Consider the following 25,738-nt stretch of genomic DNA (forward strand, 5'->3'; position numbering starts at 1 on the left):
ATTGAGCCCTGTCAATGGTGAGTTTCCAGACCAAACATCTTGATGTGGGTCTGGCTTGTCAGGCTAAGAGAATATGTGAATCAGTGAATCAAGGGCCCCAGAAGATCACTATAGGTTCATTAAGAGTATTACAGATCAGTAAATCATGAGCATTACAGTACATACATGGGACTGAATATGCCTCTAAAGTTGGTGTATTAGAAAAATTATGACAAAGGGCTAACTGAGACTTGTGCACCATCTGTACTGTAATAAGATCAGGTAGGGGCTAAATTCAGCTGTGCTGACTCATTGGTTGCATTTTTAACTGCAGAATTGTCATCTAAAAAGACTTTATATGACTAATTGCTTATCTGTTGCATTTTGTGGAATGTGTATTAATGGAATATTTATATGTGCTGATAAAGACTTTTATATGTACCTACAAAAAGTATGCACCTTGAATGTGGTCTGGTAGTCGCACCGAAATGTTTAGCTTTTCAGTTTTCACACATTCTAAGTCGACCTATTTCACTATTTGTCTATGCTCACATGCTGCCATGAAGGCCAAGATGGCCTGGTAGGACTTTAAAGCACACATACCTGTTTATATGGAAAACTACAAAACGCTCCCCTGACTTCATACAATGAAACATTGGAACACAATAAATTGCCAAGTGCCAGTAACAAATCATAAGGCAGACTGACTCTATGAGTGCATGTCTGTTAAAACTATAAAATATGAAGTCACTTGGCTATGAGCTTATCTCGGCTATGTTGGCTCCAAGGAGTCAGTGATTGGCTGGTTAGTTTTGGCAGTTATCCCCTGATGGAAGATCTCATACCATTATGATGCAAAAAGTTTGTTTCGCTGCACTTATCAGCACACAACCAAACACACAGCGACTGACAACACACACATATTCCCACACAGACACCCACATACCTAATCAACAAGAAGATCCAAGCTCTTCCAGGAGGTTTACTCAGTCGTAAAACGATCTGACGAAACTAAGAGAGGCAAAAAGAAATGAAAAATTAGGGAACGAGAGAAAAAAATACTAAAGGATGCTATAATAAAATGTAACAAACAAAGATATGCAAAGAAAACCTATTTTACTTTACATTTTAACTATTTCTAGGGATGTTTTGTATGATGAATGCCATAAAAAATATTGAGCCATATAATGGAAAGATATATACGTTTGCATGTTGTAACCACCAGGTGGAGATATAGAATAAAACATTTACTACTCAACCACTCAAACATAAAAGTGTAGACTAGAGGATAGTTTAAGAGAAGTTAGTGAGGGTTCATTAATTCAACACAAAACATTTAAATGCCATACAAAAGGTCATAACTTCATTCTAGAGAGCATATATTAATGAATGTCTTGTATCCAAACCACAACACAACAAAAGTTATTCTATAAACAGACACATTGAAGGTTATGCAAAGCCTACATGAAGAAACGGTTCAATAGTTTCAGCTAGCTCAAAGTTCATTTCTACTCAGCCTTACTGTGCACATGAGAGATGTGAGTGTGTGTGCCATCAAAGGTCCATTTGAGGTTTGGAGCATTGTAAAGAGTCATTAACGTGATGATTGGGGCATTTGTGTGAGAACAAAACCCCATTCCTTCAGTGAGAGTTCGAGTGAGCATCTCTATGGGCCCTCAGAGGCTGTTCAGAGTTATAAGGAGATGAATGATTTATTTAGGGCTCTTTTTGGAGGACAACTTCCAGAGGCACTGTGCCACCCCACCACAGTGCTCATTCATTCATCTGTGGATCAGCACAGACACACAAGGAGAAGGTACCACATGAAGCGTCCACCATTGTTGGAGAGCGTTAGAAATAGAATAACAATAAAATTGAAGCAGTGACCCATGTGATTGAGTGCATATAACTTGGGAGAATTTTGGCTGATTATTAAAACCTAAGTCATGTTCCAACAGTACACAGCTGGTTAGAATTTATTTAGAAGCTACACTATCGTAAACGTTAGTAATAACGGTAAATTGTGCATAATTACATGCAACTAACCCTAAACCAAACACTAACCCTGACCATATGGTGAGAGCGCAAGCGAGAGTGAGAGTGAGAGCAAGAGAGAGCGAGAGGGAGCAAGAGGGAGCAAGAGAGTCAGACAGGTCGGTTGGATGAATGGATGGTCTTTCAACACAATGCCAGCTTCCTTGGCTATTATCATAGCCTATATAAGGTTTAAAAGCCCATATAATATATAAAATCTAAAATGGATTGAGGGTTGCAGCAGTTAGACACTGACATGCTGCTGACATGTGGGCTGTAATACAGCAAACATAAGGCAGCACATTTTGATGGCAGACTCACAGATGGCTGAGACATGTGTGGATGAAACACAAGGGAGTAGCAGGACGGATGGAATTAGTGGATTTCTACAGCTGTTGTTTGACTACTTTAGTGCTGTCACACAACTTTTGAACCCTTTTATTATTATTGTTTGTTATACAGTATATGATGCTCTATATAGTGTTGAGCGATACATACTCCATACTCATAGGGGGTTTTGCAAGAGTTATGGCGGTGAAGGAGTCTCACACCACAGTCAATTATTCCCTGAAAGTGAAGTATTTTTTATTTTATTTTTGCTTTTGGCATTTGACACTGATATGTGCATTAATTCTCTAAGAAACAAGAGCTGAATCTACTCAAATTCGGATAACGACGTTAACGATAACGATTTTTTACTTACTATTTATCTTGTGGACCACGCATTAATGATTAATGAATCAATATTTATTGTTAAACAGTTTGTAACAGCTTTACATTTTCATCAATGACTGATTAGTGTGATACCTAAAAATTGTTATTAGGCATATAATTTTATTAATATAATTATTTATTTTCATTTGTATTGTTATTAGCGTTAGAATCATTAAAATGTTTTGTTAATGTGCTATGGAAACTAATTACTGACAAACAACCCGTTTTGGCCTTCCAGTCAAAAAATGACTGGAATGGTTTTATGACAAGCACTCGTGACAATTTGTGAATACCGGTAGATCGTCATGCAATTCAATTTTGATGTGGGATGTAGTTTTGTATTCTGTTTTAAAAACATTTTCACTGAGAAGTCCACTGATGTTGTCATGAAATTAGGAAAGGCAAATTAATTGTAGACCCTAATATTAGTTTGATAATACTAGCCTGCAATAATGATAATACCAACAATTTAATAGATCAATGGGAAAACGAGCCAATTATCATCTTGATATCATCAAAGGCAAACTGTTAAAAAGTACTGTAAAATGCTGGCTAATATGCAGTTTTCCATGAAAACAGTAATGTGCTGTAGAAAACAAATTCTGGGCAAAATATTTCACGGTAAGCAACAGCTGTTAATTTACAGCCTATTCTCAACAGTGTATATATGTATTAAATTTTTGTACTCAATGCATTAAGCAATAACAATGGCACTGAATGGGTGTTTAGGGACTTGGAGTATGAGCTTCCTATTCGTGTTCGCAGCGTGGACAAGAGAATAAATCTTTGAAGCGGAGAGAACAGGTCACTTTGAAACTGACTGCAGCGAGGAGAGCATGCTTTTAAAACTGGAAGTTTTGGTCAGAGTGTTTTCTCTCACATCCAAATCACTCAAACAGTTACCAATGAGCTGGAACTGAACAAGCCGGAATCGCTCTTGAGAGCAAAGTGATTGTTTATAAACTCATTAAACGGATAGACTAAAACACTGTTGATTCACCAAGTAATACACAATTTATTCCCAAATATCAGTGATTATTAAAGCTTTCTGACTTTGTATTTCTAATGGTTTTGGCTGTATAGTGCTTGTGTGAGAGTACACTCTAAAAAATGCTGGGTTAAAAACAACCCAAGTTGGGTTGAAAATGCACCGACCCAACAATTGAGTTGTTTTAACCCAATGGTTGAGTTGTTCTTACCCAGCAATTGGGTTGTATTAAGCAACATTTAACCCAACCACTGGGTTAAAACAACTCAACCACTGGGTTAAAACAACTCAACCATTGGTTTAAAACAACTCAATTGTTGGGTCGTTAAATGTACATTTTCGACCCAACAATTAAGAGATAAGCCATTCTGATGGCTTATCTCTTAAAGTAGGGTCGAGCTGGGCGTTTCCATCTTGTGAGCGAGTCATGGCGTGTCACTCCCGCATAACAGAAAATGGGCAAAAAGGCGGGATGTGCGCAGAGCACATGTCTATAATTGTAAATTAAAATAAACCACAGAAATGTACTGCGTGTATTTTTATTTACAGTAAATGGATGTACAATTTCACAGTATTAATACCATATAATTACAGTGTATTGCTGCTGACTCTGCTGCCAGTATTTTACTATTAAAAAAAAAATCTGCATTTCGTCATTATGGTAATAAGCTGTAAAGCAATTTCAGAGAATTTAAACCATAGAATAATTGTAGAATGCTGGCGATTCCGCTGCTGCTACTCTTTTCTTTGGTCAACTGGAAATGGAGTATGGTTCCCACTCATGCTTATTATGATTTAAAAAAAGAGTGCAGATGTCATATAGTAAATGAAAGATGATGATTGCAGGGATTCCCTATCTAAACTCATGTTAATAGTGGGAGCTCAACAGTCAGTACCCATTACACACACACACACACACACACACACACACACACACACACACACACACACACACACACACACACACACACACACACGAGACCTCAGGCTAATCCACATGCTAAGCCTCTTAGCATGAAAGCAAACAATGGCAGCAGGCCTTGTAAAGCGCTTTCTCAGGATGAATTCCTGACCCTCTGACTGATCGATGAGATGATCCATGAGATAAATTAAATGAACAATATTCAAATGTTGAAGTTCAACACCACAATTTCTCTACTTTGCATAACTTCTCATTTCACTCTTTTTTTAAACAATCTATGAAAAAAAAAAAAAAAAACAGTTCCCTTCATTTCCTGGGTTATAAACGGTCTAGAGCAGTGGTTCTCAACCAAGGGGATGGAGCCCTATAGTGTGCGTTTGCAAACTCCCAGGGTCCATAGGATTAATTAAAGTAGGAACATTATTTCAAACTGCTTTTAATTTTCATCCATGACTGATTATTTTGTGGTGTTCAGAGACCTAAAGACTGTTTTTACGTTTAAAATTCTAATAATAGTATTGCTTATAATAATAATTTCCATTTGTATTGTTTTTTTCTGTTATTAGTGTCATTAGTGTTATGGAAACAAAAAATACTGACAAACAACCATTTTCATCTTTACTCAAACAATAAATATACAGGTGCTGGTCATATAATTAGAAAATCATCAATAAGTTTATTTTTCTAATTCCATTCAAAAAGTGAAACTTGTACATTATATTCATTCATTACACACAGACTGATATATATTTAAAAATGTTTATTTATTTTAATTTTAATAATTTTAACTGACAACTGCTTCGACGTCACTTTCCCGCCGAAACACGCCCCCTCAGCTGAGTGGCAGAAGAGCTGCTGCATGACTGGAGTTAATAAAGGAAACCGTGAGTTGAGCAAACGATTATCAGTTTAAACTAAAGGTTTGGCTCGAAGTTCAACACCTGTGATTGGCTAACTGCGTTGTAGATATCTACAAACATATCTGTGATTGGCTACATTACTCACCGAACCGAAAACATGTTGGAAATGTAATAATTTGAAGGGTCCATATACAGATACACACTGGATCATTTGCTAGCTCCTTTACGCTAATAATATGTAATTATAATGAATTCTTACAGATCCTAGACAAGCAGTTATGGGCAGCGTTTCCCTCTTAAAGCAGAAGCAGCAGCAGGTTGGCTGTGGTTTGAGTGAGAAAATTACATGCTATTATCAAGTGCATCTCAAGCTCGGAACAGCGATGTCCATTGGGTCTGTGGACAAGCCTCCCCCTACCCCTCTGGCGTATAATATTATAGTTTTCTTAAGATATTAAATTTGGGATTTTCCTTATTTATCAGTTAGAAGCATCAAAATAAAAGAAATAAACATTTGAAATATACCAGTATGTGTGTAAGGAATGGATATAAATGTACAAGTTTTTTAATGGAATTACTGAAATAAATCAACTTTTAGAGGATATTCAAATTATATGACCAGCACCAGTATAAGAATGTGTTTTTTTGTTGAATTTATGTGAAATGTGAAAAAACAGTCAGGAATCAAATATTGCAATAGAAAAATATAGATATCTAAAATGTAACAGGTTAATGCTAAAGATTATTAGTAGTTAAAAACAACAACAACAGTGCTTGTGAAGTCATCCCTTTCAGAAAAATACTGTAGATGGCAGACATAGAAAGCCAGACACTGCATTACACACAGACCACAGCAATTCAAATGGTTATTTAACTCTTCCAGTACTGGCCTCCTTTTACACAGTGTGCCATATTGTCTCTGTCTACAGACAAACATCTAGCCAGGAGTAGGTTCTCTTTTAAAAAAAACTGCACTTGCAGTGCCACTGTCAAAGCTTATTTTAACAGCAACCATCAAAAATACACTTCTGCAAATGTATAGTCTTCCTATGGATACTATGGTCCTAAAAACAGGGAAGTAAAAAAAGGACATACTGTAAATCTAGAAGGGAAAACATTGAATCTTTCACAGTTCAAGACCATTTCAATTTCACACATTTGTGCAGATAGCAAGAGAGTGTTGATTATTTATTGACCATCAAACTACATTATTCAACAGGACAGAACATCCATTTTTCAGCACTTTCTCAAGAAAAACAAACTGAAAAATGAACTGCATTATAAATTACAGAATGTACCCAAATTTAAAGGGGTGTTTGCTTTTGATTTCACTTTTTTGACTTTAGTTAGTGTGTAATGCCGTTTGAGCGTAAACAACATCTGCAAAGTTACAATACTTAAAGTTAAATGTGGAGATAATTTATTTACAGAAATATATTTTTTAAGGAATACAACAAATGGCTAGGGACTTAAACAAGCTTCTTCCCCGGTTGGTAACATCACAATCACAAACCTTTACATTTACATAAACCCAGCCCCTGGGAACACACAACAAAGGAGGTGAGGCCATGTTGGGCTGCTTTAGAGAAGAGGAAGAGTTGGTGTAGTAGAGCACATTTGGAAGTCTGCTCAAGCTGTCACATCCATCTTTTCACATTTAACGCAATACAGTATGTAACACAAATGCAACAGCATGTCATAAAAGCATGATGACAACATAAGTTAGAACCGTTATTAAACTTAACTGTTCCATCTGCATGCAACATATATTCTCTGGCTCTGAAGGCGTCTTACAACAGTTCCCACACAAGCGATTTATAGATTATCATGACAGATCATGCTAATCAAATGACTTGAAGTTTCTATGTTATCACTTCATCTTGAGTCTCTCCATTATTGTCCAATTCCGGTTTGAACATAAAATTAATTTCTGACCCTTTCATTGCGTGTCTGCATGAGGTAATCAGAGCTGCCAACACAAGGTCTTTACGCTTCTTTACGGCTAGATAGGGGGTGGGGAGCAGCAGCTCATTTGCATTTAAAGGGACAAAAATGGCGTGTTTCTGCTCACCCTCTTTAAGTGTCTCTATTAAAAGAATAGAGGGATATAGTTACGCACATTACATCTTTACAATAAAACAAAATGCAAATATCACCCTTTACAATATATAGTTCGACCACTACCCGTTGCTACGGAGAAATGTCATGTAGCTAACTGTCGTGTAACTTATTTTTTAATCAAAAAAGTAAACCGCATGGCAGAGCCTGATAAGCCTATGTGCACGTGTATGCACGTGTATGTGTCGTATGTGTGTATGTGTACAGCATGCGTTATGCGTGACGTGTGTGTGTGTGTTTTCCATATATATGATAAAAGGTAATTTAGTTGGAAAATCAAGGAAATTGTTTTCATATTTGTTTGCTTGGTTAGTGGGTTTTGGTTCATTTTATTTTGTAGGCTGTAAGGACCTTTGAAATAATTTAAATCATTTAGCAAAGTGTTATGGAACTGTAATGCGTTCAACAGACCTGCAACTACTTCATAGCCGTGCATTTACTGGAAAACAATTGAACACTATAGGCCCCAACTACACGGAAACGCGTTTAGCTGTATACGTATACATTTTGGATGCGCCGTTTTGGGAGACTGAAAACAATATTTTTTTAAGTGTGGATAAATCTGAAAACAACACCCTTGCGTTTTCGTGTGTACAGTTGTAAGAACTGTTGTAAGAGGCATGCCTGCTTCCAAAGCACGACCGTGAACCTTTAACGTTGGAACCGCTCCATCAAAAACACACTTCTTTGGTAACATTGTTGATTTCGTGAAGTCCTGTGAAAGCAGTGAGTGCAGCGTTTATGGTTGTGCATTTGCTCTCGCTCTGGTCGCTTGCGCGCACACCCTTCTGTGAGAAGAGCCCGTACGGCCCTACAAGGGAAATTCCGCCTTGTTGACATCAAGCGGACCCATACTCTAAAAAAAATGTTCCTTGCAACTTGTGAGAAACCGGAAGGAGTATTTTTGAGACAGAAATACTCCATCAAACGTCCAACTTATTTTTGGAAAATTTGTCCATGTTTATGATGGGAATCCAAGTCTTTAACAGTGTAAAAAAGCTCAGTATGCATGAAACAGCATTTCATGTGAGCTTGACGATGTAGATGTGACGTGAGCAACCTGTCTGACAGTTGTAGGTCTTCTAGTAGTTGTGGAAAGTGAAATCTGAGTCACGATGTTTAAATGTTTTGTCCCATTGCTTTTGGCTCACTATCGGTTTCTCCCCATTATTCCCCCTTGACTTTATGTCTCCACGTCCCCCGACTGTCTGATAGACAGTAAAAGATCGCCTGTGAGCATCTCCTGCTGTCTATACGGTCATTGCGTTAGTTATGACGCAATAGTTAGCCTATTTTTACAAAAACAGCTTCTACAGAGCGATAGTGTAAGATACAAGGTAATGGAGCCTTTTATACATTGTCGTGTTTCTTTAGAAATAAACAATGGACAAATGGAGTCTTTAAACGCCTCAGATGTAAAGTTATTCACTGTCAGTGACGCAAAAATGAATGGTAGTCAATGGGATGCTAACATCAGGTGATGGCTTGGTTAGCAATGGCAGCCCCTATGGGTTACGCTTTCCGAGTGCTAGATTACCCCCTTGCCAAATACACTTTCAGGGCTCGTATAAGTTTTGGAAGGTTTTTTTTTTTTTTTTGAGTATTGCCCTGCATGGCATCATAAAGGGCAGAAATCTTTTTATGGGCACTACTCTTGGATCGCAGTCAACGTGCTTTGTTTGAGTACACTCTAAAAACTCCAATTAATAAAATGTTGGAAGAGCAAAAAAATAAACAAATTTTCTTACTTGTGCTTAGTTAAGAAGACATATTATATAAAGTCTGCAGAAATATATTTGAAAAACATTAAATTAATTGATATTTTCAAATCCAGTTAGCATTTAGAATTGCAAACGTTGACTGGACAAAAAAACGCGAATCCAGTCAATATTTTATAAAAGTAGGCTATGGCCAACACAATATTTTACACACAATATTTTACAATGGTAAATAGATTTTTGTTTGTGCTGTTGAAATGTGCTGTAAGAAACATTTGATAATAGCCTATATTATCAGGCTATTATCGTATCTGTCCTTTATTGATAATAGCCTATACTGGTGGTGGTTGAGGAGAGACCCATGACATGAGTGTGAAGCGCTTTGGGTGTACAGTAGTACATTTGAAAGTGCTATATAAATGCTTCATTCATTCATTCATTCATATCAGAACAATACTGTATTTGTGAAATTAGATGTAGGCTATTTTCTATGTTTTGTTTATGATGGTATCTGCATTATGATAAGAAGATGGATCCTACAACATATTACATATTTAATATACATATATAATTCATGAACATATGTAGTTAATTGTGGCATTCAATCTGCCTAATTTTAATGAATACGTACAAGAGCTTGTTTGACTATGCGGAAGGATCTGTATTGCTCGTTTGATTTCGCGGAAGGATCTCTGTGCTACTTGTTTGATTTCGTGGAAGGAAATCTCCAACAGGGTGTGACCAAGATATCCATTGATGCGTTATCGTCGTCATTGCAAAGTTTCTCATCCAAGCCAGTCAGTTCTTCTTAAAGGGATAGTTGTTCTGCTGAACACAAAATAAGATATTTGTAAGAATGTTTGTAACCAAGCAGATAGAGCAACCATTCACTACCATAGTAGGGTGAAAAATACTATGGTAGTAAATGGTTGCTCTATCTGCTTTGTTACAAACATTCTTACAAATATCTTATTTTGTGTTCAGCAGAACAAAGAAAATTATACAGGATTTGAACAACATGAGGGCGAGTAAATGATAACAATTTTAATTTTTGGTGAACTATCCCTTTTCCCAGCTGAAACACTGGCAAGTAGCAAGAATGCTCCACTGTATCTACTTTGACTGTGTGTGTACTGTATTTTCAAAACTAAAGGTGCATTAAAGACATTAAAGAAAAGTGTCAAGGGCTTTGGTCATTTATTATTTAAAGAAATTTGAAAGGAATTCTTATGAAAATGTATTGTTTGTATGACAAATGTTATAAATGCAGATGATACAATGTGTTTTCATTTGTTTTTATCCTCGTTATAACATGTTGTAACTAGTTCCACTGCAATTTCTAGTAACAATTAAAACCATTTAAAAACGAAACCCCTAATTAAATAGTTTTAGTTGAATTAATTATAAAAACAGGTTGAGTAAACTTACATTTTAAAGTTGAAGTCAAGTTTGAGCCAACTAAAAATTATTAATTCAATTAAATTTAAAAAGAATTGAGCAAACGTACATTTTAATGTTGAAGTCAAGTTTGAGCCAATTAAAAAATATTAATTCAGGTAAAAATTTCTAGAATGAAATTGAATGAACGTAAAAAAAATCTGTGGAACTAGATACTAAATAATAATTAGTCAAAAGCACTAGAATCTTTTTACAGTGTATAACGGAAATCTTTGGCAGCACTACACGGCACGTAACTGTCCTTTATTAATTGGATAAAACTAAAGACTCTTCGGAGATATGGAGGATGCAATTAGGGTTGGGTGCGGAAATAATGTCAGTACTACCGAGTAACGGTTCATCAATCGGTAACAAATTTCGGTACCTGAGAATGCATCAGGTGATATAGACTAGATCTGTGAATATTAAACCGCAGAAAGACTATTTAAATACGAATTTTGTGTGTCTCTGGGAATGAAGGCAGTTTAATTTACCTGACACACACACACACACACACACACACACACACACACACACACACACACACACACACACAAACACACGATGGTCGTGCGTTTTCATCTCTTTGACCTTATATGAATGTATGAATGAACGTCACCTCCATGAGTCACATTCACACTGACTTCATGAGCGTTTTACCGTTTCATTTGAGAAAACCCACCATCACATTATAAACACACAGAAACTCAAAGATCACAGCGACTCCTCAAAATAGAAGTCTGGTTTAACTTGACACATATATTATGGTTATAAAATAGAATTTAGATACGTCTTAAAGGGGGGGTGAAATGCTGTATCATGCATACTGAGCTTTTTACACTGTTAAAGACACGGATTCCCATCCTAAACATAGACAAAATTTCAAAAACTAATGTAGGACGTTTGATAGAGTATTTTTGTGTCAAAAATACTCCTTCCGGTTTCTCACAAGTTTCGGAGAGTTTTTTTCGAGTATGGGTCTACTTGATGTTAAAAGAACGGAAGGTCCTTGTATGGGCCGTACGGGCTCTTCTCCCGGTAGGGTGCACGCGCGCGCGACTAGATCGACAGAGAGGAAATGCACACCGTAAACAGTCTCTCAGCTGCAGATCCGGTCGTCCGTGAACACTGCGCGCTGCGCTCCACTTTATTCCTATGGGTGACGTCGAGCGACTTCAACGCTTCAGCACAGCATTCCGGGAAGGCAGCGCTGCATTTGAACCGATTTGAACGCAGAAATGAAGGGAAGCTTCAAGGCATCGCTTCAGTCGCGTCTCAAAGGGGATTTCCACGCCACTGCTGTCACAGGACTTCACCAAATCATATCAAAGAAGTGTGTTTTTGACAGACGGTCCCAGTGATAAAGGTTCGGTCCTGCTTTGGAAGCAGCCGGTGAGTAAATCTGTTTCAAATGTCTCTGCTATTGGCTACCGTCGCATGAGTAAACGACACGATCGCGTGCTTCGTCATTCAAATGCGCTAACGGTTACTCCATTGTTGTTCTGTATAACTTTACACTAGTCTGACTCTGACGTGCAAAACCTTTTTGCTTGCTACTTCTAAGGTCTAACTTAGTCACATACAATAGTCCATAAACCGAATCATGTCCTCATAAACTGCGAGTAAAGACACACAGAGGCCCCTAAATACAGTACATACCACAGAGACGGACGTCCTGATGTTGCCGTTTCTCCTGTTCAATTTATTTCTGCCTTAGATTTGATTGTGGATCATATCTATTAGATGAGATAGCGATGGGTTTCTCAACGCTTGAGGACGTCACCGCTTTGTGCGCATTCATCATTCTTTAGCTCCGCCCACACGATACGCCTCCAGACGCTCGTTTTTTTCCGGAAAGACTCGGAACAGCCTATATTTCTTTTATAAATATGATAAAACTAAAGACTTTTCGGAGATATGAAGGATGCAATACTACTCTATAGGTACTCAAGATTGACATGAGATTGACTGAAACTGAGTGTTTCACCCCCCCTTTAATGTAAAAATAATTCCAACACTAATGTAATAAAAATACATGTAAAAAAAAAAAAAATCTTCCATGTTTTCATTTTAACAAAAGGCTATAGTTATAAATTACAGCACTTTGTTAGACAAAAAGTATGTTTAATTGAATTAAAATACACATTAAATTAATTTTGTGACTTCATTTGATTACCAGAAGATACACAACAAAACATTTTTGTGGGAAATCTTTTTTATAGAAATGAAATTTAAAAGAAAAAAGAACAAAAATTATAGCACGCTTGTTTTTAACGAATTCAATTAGCTAGTAGATTACAATTGACTGATAAATATTACAATATACAAACATCACAGACAGCGACCAAGACAGCATAATGTCAATAACACTTCTACAAATTACTTACAGTTTCTTTACAGTTATTGATGTAAACAGTCCCTAAAGTACCGGAAAAAGGTACCATTGGGTACCTGTACCAAATTTCAGGTACCAGTACTGATACTGATTAAAATGTGAACGATACCCAACCCTAGATGCAGTACTACTTTATAGGTACTCAAGATTTACATGAGAATGGCAGAAAATGTGTGTTATGTCCCTTTTAAATCTACCATAACTTGCCACTGGATAGGTTTATGACATTTCATTAATAGCAGGTGATATTTCAAAGCCATCACGCATTGATCTCTAACGTTTAACTGAATTGCAGTTTGTTAAAAGTTGTTGAACTGGCCTTTTCAGCAGTTCAGCAAAGCTTTATATGGAACAAACATTAGCACATCTGAACTAAAGCCAATAGCCGTTTATAGAAACACTAAAACTAGAGTCTGGTTGCAAGTGTGTGTGTGTGTGTGTGTGTGTCTGTAGAGCTACAATTCAGTGTCCAATAGAGAAACAACAACATACGTTTTCCAAATAATTGTGCAAGATCAGACAAGATATTTAGATGCCTAGTCACCTATAGGGATGCACGTTATATCAGCCACTATATAGGTATCAGCAAATATATGTAAATTTTTACTGTTAATGCTATCAGCCCAATGAGACAATTAGGCTGATATTTTAAAGCCTTTAAATAATGGATTATTTACTGCATATGTGCACTGTTCACCCTCATTTATTTCATATACTGTAGGACGTGTTAAGTTAATGCATTAGTAAATCACTTAGGGTGGGTGATCATGTGGGTGATGTGGGTGAGACATACAGCTCAAACTGCAATGCACGATTTTAACTATGATTGGGATGATCATAATACATAACATTAGAATGAGAACGTTGTGAATTCTTTGGTCGTGTTTTGATGTGTTTTGGTGTGTTGTTATTGGAATAATGTGTCCACAACAGAAGTTCACTTGTGCATTTGCGTCTTTTTGTGCATACATTAATTGAAGTGAGTATACAGGTCGTAATATGTTTGTTGCATAAATATCTGATTAATCTCATATAGGATGCACAGTTTTCCGGTGCCATTAAGTCTTGGGACATGTGGTCCTCACCTCACAGCCAGTGGAAAAGAAACAGGATAGGACTCGGGCAGAAATCATGTTCATGGATGCGATTATTAACGTTACTGTATAAAGCAGAGCAGGAGCGAGTGTTGTGGAGCTGAGCAAGGCCACTGGAGCAATTTTTATACAAACACACACCTCCCGAGAGGCGGTACTTTTATTATGATGGTACACAGTTGCAGGAGCCATTTCCGCTTTTCTGGTCATGAGTATGAGGTAACGCATTTCTGTTTATCATATTAGATACATTTAAGAGTTTTTAAAATGATGTTAAGATGTTACTCTGTGTGTTCGGTCAGTGGCTGTTGTGACACTTGTTCACACTGCTAAGAGTAAAGCGTTTCTGCAGAATAAAACCAGAAACTGAGGGTAACGCAGATATGACGCAATTGACAGGCGACTACATCAGACGTCCCGGCTCCTTGGTTAAAATAGCAATAGCAATTTACAAATAGTTGGAAACATTTGGGGTATTTAAGAACTCAGCTGAACAAAATATATAACACAGGGCTAGTGTTTTTTGGATATTTTACTGCAAACATACTACACTAGTGCACCTGTAACCTAGCTAATTTAATGTTTTTCAACTGGCCAATTTCACATAAGTTAACTTAAATTTTAATGTAAACTAAGCATTGCTAATAAAAATATTTTTTATTCGGTACAATAAGCTAACAAAGTAGACCTTTAGCGCATTTTACCATGGTAAATTTATGTTACAGCCAGGTTGAAGTTGGAATATTAACCTTTGCACAAACCTGACCAAATCACACAAAGACAAAGACTAGAAAGCAAGGTAAAAATGACTTCCTTATCCTCTCAGGGATAGTGGTATACGTAAGGTGAATTAATAAACCGCACAGATGTTCTCTGGAGCTTTTACACTCCCGAGTTCCATCCCCAGGCAAAATTCGCAGCGCTGCCATGCTGGTTCCTCATCTACCTTGGACATGAACAGCACGATGCAACAAAAGACAATAGAACTCCTTATAATCAGTGATACTGTCTACACTAGATGAGGCTTCGCGCAACACGACAAATACCAGACAGTAAATTGATGCCTCATTATATTTATGACGTACAGAATTACAAACGCTTATGCCATTTCTGATACAGACAAATGGATTTAAAGTGAATTTGAAAGGCTTTGACATGTCCAGTGTAGACCACTTCAAGCTGTTGTGTCACATACATGTGTAAGGCAAATCTTCTTGTCAATCCAAATGTTAAAAAAAAAAAAAAAAAAAAAAATGGGAATTTTTTTTTGGAATGACATAGCATTAAAGACACTGTCAGATAATATAAAATAAACAAACAGTAAATCACTATAGAATTTGTACTAGGTATTACAGAGTATTATACTGGGTGATATACATTAAATAACTACAAATTACTGAAATGTCTAACAGTGTAGTTGATCTCAACAGAACACTGGGCTACAGAGAAAGAGAGGATTCAATTTAGTTTCAGACCCTCTGAGAGTTTAAACAGGAACTCAAAGTCAGCACTCATGTGCCATGGGAAAAGCCTACAATAGTTCACAACACATAAATGAGGTCATGAACAGTCATGAATCGCTACACAACATAAACTGGGACAGCAGCCTACAGTGGTGTGCTCTTATGAGGTGACTATTTGAGAGCCTCATTGTCTATGAGAAATCTATGAGAAGGACAGAAAGGGAGCGATAGATGTGTGCATGTGTGCCCCTCTTCTCTATAATGGACTCCTTTGTTTTAGCAAGGCTTAAACAAAGCGAGCACTGGCTGCAGGGAGTTCAGGCCACTGTGTCTTTCTGAATGAGAACTACTCACCCAAATCTCAGTGGAAGTGTAACACAATCAGAGCTCTTCAGCTTCACTTATTTTGCCTCCCTCACCATCCTTTCTTATAATCACTTCCACATTCTATCCTCTTTATCAATTTTGATCTGTTTTAGGCTCCTACAAGGACAGCATTGTCTTCTAGCAATTCATCCTTGTCTCCTGATCAGAGGGCCTGGCCTTCCTTACACCCATGCTATCATTACACCACCACCACACTCATGCTTTTCTTCTCTACATGTGCATGTGTGGTTTGGTGCCAATAAACCTCTAGACCACTTTATCATACATTTCCCATGCAACTAAACCTATATAAAAAAGGGGTTCTTCTTAAGGCCTTGAAACACCAAGTCGACTGTGTGCCAAAGTCGGGCCATGGGCGAGTGTCTGATGCGCTAGTCTTTGTGATGTGTTCCACATGTCGGCAGGAGGTCGTGCCTGATTCAGCACGTTGAATCTGCATATGGACTGTCAGAGAGTGATCACTTTGATAGATTTTTTTTAAGGTTTACATATCTGCAGTCCTCATTTTGGTTTCCCTTTTTAAATAACAAAACTAGACCATTGATTCTTACACTTAGGCGCAAATAAACACATGCTATCTGGCTGTCAGCTGTAGTCTTTGCACTAGCAAACCGTGACTGTTCACATCTCACCCCTTCCCTCATTGGGGGAAAGTAAACTCAGCCTACAATCAGTCATGGTTACCCCTGACTCTACTAAAGTACTGCATAAGTTACCCTTGACAAGAAATGCAACAAGCAATTAGCACAGCAAATTTAAAGGGGGGGTGAAACACTCAGTTTCAGTCAATCTCAAGTCAATCTTGAGTACCTATAGAGTAGTAGGGCTGTAGTAATGACGTTTGAATATTCCCTCTAAAACAAACACAAATATTCGAACTATTCGAACATCTGGGCATGCATTTTGTCAATGACGCGCATTACGTCAATAACAGGACAAATGAATACAAAGAGACATTAACTACTTTTATAGTTTGTCTATTTAAGTACACAAAAACAGGTAGATTATTATAAATTATATATAAATTAACTAATGGTCAAGACCGCAGAGCGCAGATATCTCTCTCTCTCTCTCTCTCTCTCTCTCTCTCTCTCTCTCTCTCTCTCTCTCTCTCTCAAGAGTTTTGTTCAAGCAATTTAAGGTCACTCTTGTCCCAAATATAGCAGGCTTCATTCAGTGATTGAAACAAATAATATTAATTGAAGTTTTACAGCATATTGAGCGCTCCGAGCGAGCTCTGCTGTGCTAAACATGGAGCTTTTTCCTGGTAAATAATCACACCAGTGAAAGCAGTGCATTTATCCTTTATTCATGCATATCTCTTCAGTCAGTACAGTAGCCTACATTTTAGTAATGTTGCTGTTTAACGTTAAATAAAATGAGGCATGGTATGCTAACTGTATCTTACATAGCTTGCATATAACTATCTCGCAGGAGTCGCGGCTCAACTATTTTACCTCCTACCGACCAAAATCCAACGTACTTCCAGACATGGCTTTTTAGATTTTGGAGTTAAAATCTCTTTCTCTGCTGCGGTCGAGTTAAGCTCTGCACTTTCAGCCATCTTCCCTGCAAGACAAGTCAACTTAAGCAGTGACAGTGCGACTCCTGTGACCTGTCCCTGAACCCTCAGCCACGCCTCTACTCCCACGGCGGGGGATTTTTTTCCACTTTTTAAAATATTTTTTTAATTCGAATATTCATTTTCACCTTTGAAATTCATTTTTTTTTTAAACTATTCGAATATATATTCGAATTTAGAATATTCGTTGACAGCCCTATAGAGTAGTATTTCATCCTTCATATCTCCGAAAAGTCTTTAATTTTATTATATTTATAAAATAAATATTGCTGTACCGAGTCCTTCCGGGGAAAAAAAACGAGCGCCTGGAGGCGTATCGTGTGGGCGGAGCTAAAGAATGATGAGCGCAAAGCGGTGACATCCTCAAGCGCGGAGAAACCCATGGCTATCGATCTCAGCTGATAGATATATGATCCAGAATCATTCGGAGGCTGAAATAAATTGAACAGGAGAAACAGCAACAGCAGGACATCCGTCTCTGTGGTATGTACTGTATTTAGTGGCCTGTCAACATTTGTTTGTCTTTACTCGCAGTTTATGAGGACATGATTTGGTTTATGGACTATTGTATGCGACTAAACCTTAGCAGTAGCAAGCAAAACGGTTTTGCACGTCAGACTAGTGTAACGTTATACAGAGAACAGCAAGGGAGTAACGTTAGCGCATTTGAATGACGAAGCACGCGATCGTGTCGTTTACTGATGTTTACTCACGTGACGATAGCCAACAGCACAGACATTTGAAGCAGTTTTACTCACTGCCTGCTTCCAAAGCAGGACCGAACCTTTATCGCTGGGACCGCTCCGTCAAAAACACACTTCTTTGGTATGATTTGGTAAAGTCCTGACAGCAGTGAACGGTGGAGATCCACTTTGCGAAGCGATTGAAGCGATGTTGTGAAGCTTCCCGTCATTTCTGCGTTCAAATCGGTTCAAATGCAGCGCTGCCTTCCCGGAATGCTGTGCTGAAGCGTTGAAGTCTCTTGATGTCACCCATAGGAATAAAGTGGAGCGCAGCATGACATAAGTGTAGCCTGGTTTTACCAGACTCTCGTACATTTCATTTGTACATAGAGTCTGGCCACTCTCCATTGACAAGGGTTTATTTCCGCGAAGGCGGGTACTCTGTTGAGGTTTAAAACTAATGGATCTGCCCTGAGCCACTCTGGATCTGCCATAACCAATCGCTAACGTTTGGTCGTGACGTATGTCACGCGCCCTTCGCCTGTTTCACTCATGGAAATCCGACAAAATAAAAGTGCACATGTACATGCCACCTCAGTAATAAAACTATAGGATAAAACCTAATACTAGTTCATTCGGATTGTGATTTATTCACGCCACGGTGGACAGGAGAGCTTTGTGATGGGGAACGCGGCGCTCACGTGGTCCGTAACATGATTGTATGCTGTAAATAAAATGTCATATGCCTGGTATGATAATAAATGCTGCTATAAATAACGGACCAGTTCAAAAGTTTAAGGGTTGATATTTTAATTTGTTTGAGCGGTGATGAAATATATTGCTCTTCTAAATACTTGCCAGCATTTTAAGAAAATACAAGTCTATAAATGCATCCTAATAAAAGCAAAGCATGGTGTTCTGCAGTGGTCAAAAATGATTACAAACAGTGAATTATGAAGTGATATATTGTTGAAAACTCAGAGATGTGGATTCGGACAGCTGTTACATCAACATGACCTTGCCTTTGTCAAAAGCAGTCGGTAACTCGGCCGGGGATTTTTACACAGGTGGTGAGAGACGGTCTGCAATAAAATAACTGACCAGTCCCTGTAACTTAAATGATGGCAATAACTTCCGACCCCACGAGAAACAGTTACCGTCCGAATAGCTTCAGCCAAATCCTTCATCACTAACGAAACGATCTGGAAAATCAAACTTTTCCCGAATTTACCCTGTTGGTGGGCCACAACATCATGGCCACCAACAAACCCCAGCAAAGACTGTTATTGCTCCGGCTTTAACTTCTGGATATTCGGCAGCGGTGCCACAATGCAATGAATGGTTTAGTTTGCATCTTTCTCCGCCGCCATAACTGAACTAACGTTACATCTCAAACTAGCGTTCTCAGCCACTCCCTCTGTTCGCTGATTGGACCGGTAAAAATTTGTTCTGAGAAAACCTAAGACTACACAGCAGTCCCAGACGTAGTACTGAAGGAAAATGAAAATTGAGCGGAAGTACATAAGGGCAGAGCCAGGCTAACATAAGTGTTCACGGACGACTGGATCTGCAGCTGAGCGAGTGTTTACGGGCGTGCCTTTCCTCTCGCGCTCTAGTCACGCGTGCGTGCGCGCGCGCAAACCCTACCGGGAGAAGAGCCCGTACAACCCATACAAGGACCTTCCGCTCTTATTAACGTCAAGCCGAGCCATACTCGAAAAAAACTCTCCAAAACTTGTGAGAAACCGGAAGGAGTATTTTTAACACAGAAATACTCCATCAAACGTCCAACATTAGTTTTTGAAACTTTGTCTATGTTTAGGATGGGAATCCAAGTCTTTAACAGTGTAAAAAGCTCAGTATGCATGAAACAGCATTTCACCCCCCCCCCCCTTTAAGAGTATCATATCAAGTAGTATCATATAAAGAGTTTGTGATAGCTTAACTAAATCATATTATATATATATATATATATATATATATTAAAAAAACATAGTCTAAAAGACAAATATTTTACTGCATTAATAGTTTAATAAAAAAAAAAAAACTAAAAGTGAGCGCGCACTAAAGTAGTCTAGCCTAAACCGAAAAGGCTACATCATGCAATTTACGCACATAACGTGTTTTTGCAAATCAAAGGGCATACTCGATAATGTCAGATTACACACAGTAAAAACAACAATGATATTACAATAGAGTGGATCTATGCAGCTCTTTTCAAGTCCTCATGAAATCAAAATCATATTTACTTTGTTAGCACATATTACAGGTTTTAGGGTGAACAATTAATCCATGCAAGTTAACACGCAGAAAAAAAAAAACGTTTGCTGTGGTAATCTTTAATCAAAATCTGAAAAGTTGCATCCGGTCTGGAAATGGCGTTCCTTCTCAGCTGAAGTCAGTTTGACGGCTTGCGTTTTAAAATGCTTAACCACTCCCCTCTAACCATTCGTCTGGTATGAGCAAGAGATGGAGAGGAGGAGCACGGAGGTAAAACCCTGCCCTCTGTTCTATATTCCGTTTCATTTGGAAATACGTCAGCACCGAAGAAAACTCACTCGCTACTTCCAGTTCACTGAGACTTTAAAGTGACAGAATAAACCTGTCTCAGTTTGTAAGCTTAATTTTAAATTAAAAACTTATGGTAGCTTTATGATAAGAATCAGTATAATTATTTCACTCAGTGCAGTGTTTTATTGTCACATTTGATTATACATTTTCTGTCATTTAATAGCCCCAATGTAGGCCTATCAGAAACCCTAAATCCCCTAGTTAACTGACATTAAAATTACACTTTTTGTGTAATGCTAGAGTAAAACACTGCTGTTCATTTTAAGAAGTTGTAGGCAGGCACTCTCTCATCTAGTTTCCAAATAATCTGCCTTATAGTACAAAGCAAGTGTTGTTTTGAGCAGGTCAATTTTGTGGCAAAACAACAAAAACATGATGTGTTCTTCTAGTTGAGTCATATCCTTGTTACAGCATTGAACATTTGTCTCTAGCATTCATAGTGGCATTCATGTACACTGATAAAAACAACTTGTAAGATTTACTTGATAAAATCTTTGTAACAATTTGCACTCAGTTTTTCTAAGTAAAATTTACTGCTGCGATATCAAGTACAACTTACTTGCCAATATCAAGTAAAATGTACTTAACTATAAATGTAACATTTGCAAAGACATTAAGTAAATGTTACTTAATTATATTTAACTTAGCATGTTGTATTTATTAAAGGTAATCAAGTAAATTTTATAAATCTGTGTTATTTACTCTTATGAAGTAATTAAGTACATTTTATAATGTTTGTCCATTTGACATTTTGAATTACTTAGTTGAATTAATTTATATTACTCACTATTATTATGTAAATGTTGCTATTTTAAACCAAATAAATGTAATAATTTTCTCTGCATCAAATACATTTATCACAAATCACACATAAATACAATAAAGTTGAACAGTTTATTATGTCAAAATTTACAATTAACCATTAAATCAGTAATGTTCACATCAACTGATTAAGTAGTTAAGGTACATTCATTATAATTTACAATAACTGTAGAATTAACCATGTATGGTTCAACTAAACATCAGCAGCCAATAGGGATGGGACGATACACTTAAACTCACGATACGATACGTCACGATACGATATCAAATTATTATTTTTTCTTTCCAAATCTGTGATATTTTTTTTTACCACCTAAGTAATGTACTTAAATGAAAGGTAGGATTTTTCTCTTTTTTTGCAATTTGGTTCTATGTTGTTTTAAAAAAAAGGAGAATTTTTAGAAGTCCGCGACCACATCTTAAACAGGGGTGCCAATAATTGTGGAGGGCGCTGTAGGGCTGTCAACCGATTAAAATATTGAATCGCGATTAACTGCATGATTGTCATGAGTTAACTCGCGATTAATTCCAATTTAATCACACCTTTTTAGCAATTGTAAATGTCTCTTAAATTAAGTTTAAATTAAGTTTTTAATACTCTAATCAACATAGGTATGGACAAATATGCATTCTTTATGCAAATGTACATTTATTATTAGTGAAACCATACTTATTCAATAATAATCAATATAGCATGAAGACTAGACATATCAAAGGTCATAGATGTTTATCTAAGACATTGTTCATGTCTCTTAAGCCTTAACTTAAAAATAATGAGTAAGTAGTGATTTCTCTCATTTTAACAATATAAAGGGAGCTTTTACACTGGCAGTTTAATTCAGAACAGGGCAAAGTTCGTATGAAAAATTGTTAATGTGTACCAGTGAGCGAACCAGAACCACACCATACCTGGAGGAGGTCCATATTACACGAGGAGGAATATAGTGTGGCCCCTTTAAGAGATCCGCATTCCCTGTTGAACTGCCTTTGCGTGTGCGCGTCGAACTGGTCCGCGATTCACGTGGACAGTGTGAAGAACACGGACGACTCGGGAGCGCGCTTGTTCAGGAAAGTAACCTGTGCATTAGTTTTAGCCGATTGTAATGTATTTAGCTCAATAAAACACGTGTCCAGTAAGCGGGGTGATGGTGTTAATGATTTACCTCAGACATGAGCGAGAGTGAGCTGCAGTGCATCGCGCTCAGACTGCAGAGAATGTGCTCAGTGAAAAAACACACTTTTCTTTCTGGAGTCTAATAAAAGTTAAACAGAAAATATGGTAGTTTATGTAGGCAATAACTGCATTTTTGGTTTAGAATATTAATGCTAATGTCAACCATTTTCTTTCTCTATTAATGTTTGCTGCTGCATCCTTTGTCTGACTGCTCTCACTTTTTCCAACTACGGGCTCAGATCAAACTCAGATCAGACAGAAAATGCGCGCTGCGTTTTGTTATGTCTGCCCCACACACACACACACACACACACACATATATACAATACACTAAATTATTTATATACTACGCAAATCATGCAGCAGTGCAATCTATCTTTATTTCGCGATCCATTTTTTTCGACCTCGATGCGTTTCGTCACGTTTTGTATCGCGATATTTCGTCAAACGATATTTCGTCCCATCCCTAGCAGCCAACAGTGGCATAACTAACATTAAAGGGTTAGTTCAGCCAAATATGAAATGTATCACATTTGAGTCCAAAAATAACAAAAACTACGACTTTATTCAGCAGTGTTTGTGTTCAATCCTCAAATAAAGATTCAAACGGTGAAGAGAAGCCAATGCTGAATAAAGTCGTAGTTTTTGTCATTTTTGGACCCAAATGTATTTTGGATGCTTCAAGAGACTCTAATTAACCCACTGATGTCACATATGGACTACTTTGATGATGTTTTTATTCCCTTTCTGTACATGGACAGTATAGTGTGCATACACTTGCATACGCTCTCGGACTAAATATTAAATATCTTAAACTGTGTGTGAAGATGAACGGAGGTCTTACGGGTGTGGAGCGACATTAGGGAGAGGAGTTAATGACAGACATTTCATTTTAGACTGAACTGAACTAACTTAACCCTTTAATGACGAGCACATGCATAGTCCAGCTGAAACAGAATGGTCACTTTTCCTTAATGCTCATTCATCGACTGGATCCTCTCGATCAGCTCCATGGACGACCATCTTAAGGATATGTTCAGCGGCAACACTGCGACTGTCCTCCTGCATACAGTTTGTAAGAAAGAAAGAACACAATTCCATTTAAGAAATAGAATTACATTTATAACATTACATTTTATTTTCATTAAAAAGGTGACCGGACCTTCATGTCGTTAGCTCACTAAAATAGAATTGCTGACATTCATGCACTTGTTGCTAACGTTATACATCAATGCTTATTTGGTATCAGAGTTCACCTGCCATCCAAACTTTCCTTCTTTAGTGCAGAGTGCAGACTAACTTATGCTTTGATATAATAATTGCTGTGAAATTTTCAGTGGATATAAAAACAACTAACTTAGACACTTTAAAAAAATGCTAACATTAGCTAGAGGACACACACACAGGCAGCCAGCACTTAATCACGGCCAGCTAACATTAAATTATTTTGAAGTTAACCAGACAGGGTGACTTTTTCTACAAGAACGTGGCTAACTACATTTAATCCCCTCTATCTTTGACTAAACACCAGTCTCAACTTTATAGAAGTGGATAATGCTTTAGCTTTAGCTACCGTTATTGTGATTAAAACTCACTTTTAGTCAATTTTAAACCGTAACGTCTATGCAATAATCAAACCATCAAAACGAAGTACATCGTTATCACAAATCTAAAATAGAAAGTTCAGAACTTACCCAGAATAAGTCAGCCATGTAAAAGCAACATCCCAAACCGACCGTCTCTGCCACTGAACCGGAATCTTTTTGAGCAACAACAAAAACGGGGCGGGCAGATTCAAACACACTTTGCTTTTCAGATTAAAATTTACTTAGTATTTTTAGGTGAATGTGCTGTGACTATAAAACATTAAATACTATTTGTAAATATATGGTAAAATGTACTCTTTCTTCTCAGTTAATTTATTACATTAATAAATTGTGTAAATTTTACATGAGATATATAGTTCCAACTTAATCTTGATTTTACAATGTATAAATTACATGAATTAATGTAATAGATTTTACAATACCACAAAGTCATTTTTTTCAGTGTAGTTCATAGAAACTTCCTTTAGACTCAAAGGGTATAATGTGAAGAGACCAGCAAGAGCAGGCTGTGATAAATGATCAAGAGCCCAGCATAAAAACATGCTTTAACAGGCCTAACAACAATATGGCAAGGTGTGACACAATTTGAATGCTTTTACATGGTCAAAAACAAGCAAATAGAGTGAGGGGAACACTAATCATGTTGTAGTAAAGAGATATTCGAAGCTCAACTAGTCCAGACTTCACACCTTAATGAAATGCAAAGTTAAAAGATCACTGTGGAATTAGAATCACAGTTTACTCACAGCTCAATTGACATCAATGGTTGATGCTTTTAAACTCATAGTTGAATCACAACAAGAACAGCTCAGATTTTGCTTGGAATAAAGAAATCTGATAAAAATTCACTCACAGGAAACCTATGAATTAACAGTACGAGTTAAATACCTCAATGATTACCTCAATGGGCCAAATACAACACAACTAAAACCATAAAGCAGAAAGCGGAAAGCGATAAAAACTCTTCCATGTAAATCTAAATGTTTGTCCTAACCAGCAGTCACAAAGACAAGCAGCTGAACATTTTGTAGATTTTTCGGTTTTTATTTTCTGTGACGTGACATCCCAGCCTAGGATGTGTGCGAGACCCCATTTGTTACAGGCGGTTCTTAAGGGCCGTTCACATCAAGACTATAAAAGATAACTAGCATCCACACCAGTGGACGATATTTTTCTGTTTATTTCTAAGT

General features: G+C 37.3%; 1 protein-coding gene and 1 long non-coding RNA gene across 3 annotated transcripts in view; both read right to left on the bottom strand.

Annotated features, from left to right (window-relative positions):
* The window catches only part of mpp7a (MAGUK p55 scaffold protein 7a), a 170,927-nt gene that overhangs the window by 121,595 nt on the left and 23,594 nt on the right, over positions 1-25,738 (bottom strand). For both annotated transcript variants that reach the window (XM_067429567.1, XM_067429566.1), the window contains exon 2: positions 926-990. The gene's annotated coding sequence lies outside the window, so the exon portion shown is untranslated. The remainder of the gene's footprint in view (positions 1-925; positions 991-25,738) is intronic.
* LOC137055927 (uncharacterized) lies at positions 23,576-24,990 on the bottom strand. Its single transcript, XR_010900126.1, has 3 exons — positions 24,971-24,990; positions 24,636-24,700; positions 23,576-24,003 (listed from the first exon to the last, which is right to left on the bottom strand). It is a non-coding gene; the product is annotated as an uncharacterized lncRNA (long non-coding RNA).

This window comes from Pseudorasbora parva, chromosome 21 (genome assembly GCF_024679245.1).
Source record: "Pseudorasbora parva isolate DD20220531a chromosome 21, ASM2467924v1, whole genome shotgun sequence".
NCBI lineage: Eukaryota > Metazoa > Chordata > Actinopteri > Cypriniformes > Gobionidae > Pseudorasbora > Pseudorasbora parva.